We start from the raw sequence: 2,470 nt of genomic DNA, 5'->3' as shown, positions 1-2,470 counted from the left end.
CATGACGTGAACGACTTTACGGCGCGATTTAAAGCTATACCGATGCATGACGTAAACAAGATCACACCGATACAGCACGTTAACATTAAAGCCCGCCTAATCCGATCGATGGAGGCCGTCTCGAGTGTCCAACTTGCTCACAAGAGCCGAGAAACAAACCGATGCATCACGTAGACAAGATCGTACCGAATGTTAACACAATCCAAAAGGAAATAATCTTAGATGAATATCGATTCTGATTATTGATTTTTCTTTCGCGATATTGATAGAAGACATCTGAATGAATTTCGAATTAATTCCGAAATCAAAAAAATATTTTCAATAAATTTTTTTTCTAGAGTACCTCGGTCTTTTCTATTTTTTTTCCAAGTTTCGTACGTCAATCAACATACATCCCAGAAAAAATCATCTCTCTAACTATCCTGGTTCAAAAGTTGTATCGGAACTTTTCACGTCGAAAAAGAACATAGGCGAAAAAGGACGTGAACATTATTCCTTATAAAAATCAAACCCGACCATGGATTTTGATTCTGATTGTTGATTATCGCTATTAGAACACATTAGGAGGCAACCAAATCAAATTTGAGAAAATTCCACAATCAGAAAATTTTTTTCGAAAAAAAAAAAAAAATTCGAGAACACCTCGGTCATGGCAAGTTATTTCCCACAATCCATTCCCCAATCAACGTACATCCCAGAAAAAATCATCTCTCTAACTATCCTAGTTCAAAAGTTGTATCGGAACATTTTCACGTCGAAAATATATCTCTAAGTCCAGACCGATGCACCACGTAATCTCGGGCAGACCGATGCACAACGTAAATGACGATCGGGACCGGGGCGATCGGTCGTATCTGACACCGCCGGCTCGGTTCTAACATCGTCAATGAGTCGGGGTTGTAAAAAAGGACGTGAACATTTTTCCTTATAAAAATCAAACCCGACCATGGATTTTGATTCTGATTGTTGATTATCGCTACTAGAACATATAAGGAGGCAACCAAATCAAATTTGAGAAAATTCCACGATCAGAAAATTTTTTTCGAAAAAAAAAAAAAATCGTAATCACCTCGGTCATGGCGAGTTATTTTCCGTATTTCATTCCACAATCAACGTACAACATAGAAGAAATCATCTCTCTAACTATCCTGGTTCAAAAGTTGTATCGGAACATTTCACGTCGTAATATCTCGCCAAGTCCAGACCTCGGCGATAGGTAGTATCTGACACCGTCCGCTCGGGACTGACATCGACTTGGACTCGGGCTGATGATGGGGAGGCGTTTAAGGACGTGAACATTTTTCCTTATAAAAATTAAAGTCGACAATGAATATTGATTCTGATTACTGATTTACGCTTTAAAAACACATTAGAAGGCAACCAAATCGAATTTGAGGAAATTCCACGATCAGAAAATTTTTTTCGAAAAAAAAAAAAATCCGAAAAATATTTTTCGATTCCGATTACTGATTTACTCTTTTAGAACACATTAGGAGGCAACCAAATCAAATTTGAGAAAATTCCACAATCAGAAAATTTTTTTCGAAAAAAAAAAAAATTCGAGGACACCTCGGTCATGGCAAGTTATTTCCCACAATCCATTCCCCGATCCACGTACATCCCAGAAAAAATCATCTCTCTAACTATCCTGGTTCAAAAGTTGTATCGGAACATTTTCACGTCGAAAATATATCTCTAAGTCCAAACCGATGCACCACGTAAACTAGGGCAGACCGATGCACCACGTAATATCGGGCAGACCGATGCAGAACGTAAACTCGATCATACCGATGCTTCACGTAATCTCGATCTTACCGATGCACCACGTAAACAAGGGCAGACCGATGCAGAACGTAAAGTAGATCTTACCGATGCACCACGTAATCTCGATCTTACCGATGCACCACGTAATCTCCATCTTACCGATGCACCACGTGAACTGGATCTTACCGATGCAGAACGTGAATTGGATCTTACCGATGCAGAACGTGAATTGGTTCATACCGATGCACCACGTAAACTCGATCATACCGATGCACCACGTAATCTCGGGCAGACCGATGCACAACGTAAATGACGATCGGGACCGGGGCGATCGGTCGTATCTGACACCGCCGGCTCGGTTCTAACATCGTCAATGAGTCGGGGTTGTAAAAAAGGACGTGAACATTTTTCCTTATAAAAATCAAACCCGACCATGGATTTTGATTCTGATTGTTGATTATCGCTACTAGAACATATAAGGAGGCAACCAAATCAAATTTGAGAAAATTCCACGATCAGAAAATTTTTTTCGAAAAAAAAAAAAAATCGTAATCACCTCGGTCATGGCGAGTTATTTTCCGTATTTCATTCCACAATCAACGTACAACATAGAAGAAATCATCTCTCTAACTATCCTGGTTCAAAAGTTGTATCGGAACATTTCACGTCGTAATATCTCGCCAAGTCCAGACCTCGGCGATAGGTA

The sequence above is a fragment of the Harmonia axyridis genome, chromosome X (genome assembly GCF_914767665.1).
Source record: "Harmonia axyridis chromosome X, icHarAxyr1.1, whole genome shotgun sequence".
In the NCBI taxonomy this organism is placed as follows: Eukaryota; Metazoa; Arthropoda; class Insecta; order Coleoptera; family Coccinellidae; genus Harmonia; species Harmonia axyridis.
Note: the sequence above shows the minus strand (reverse complement) of the source record.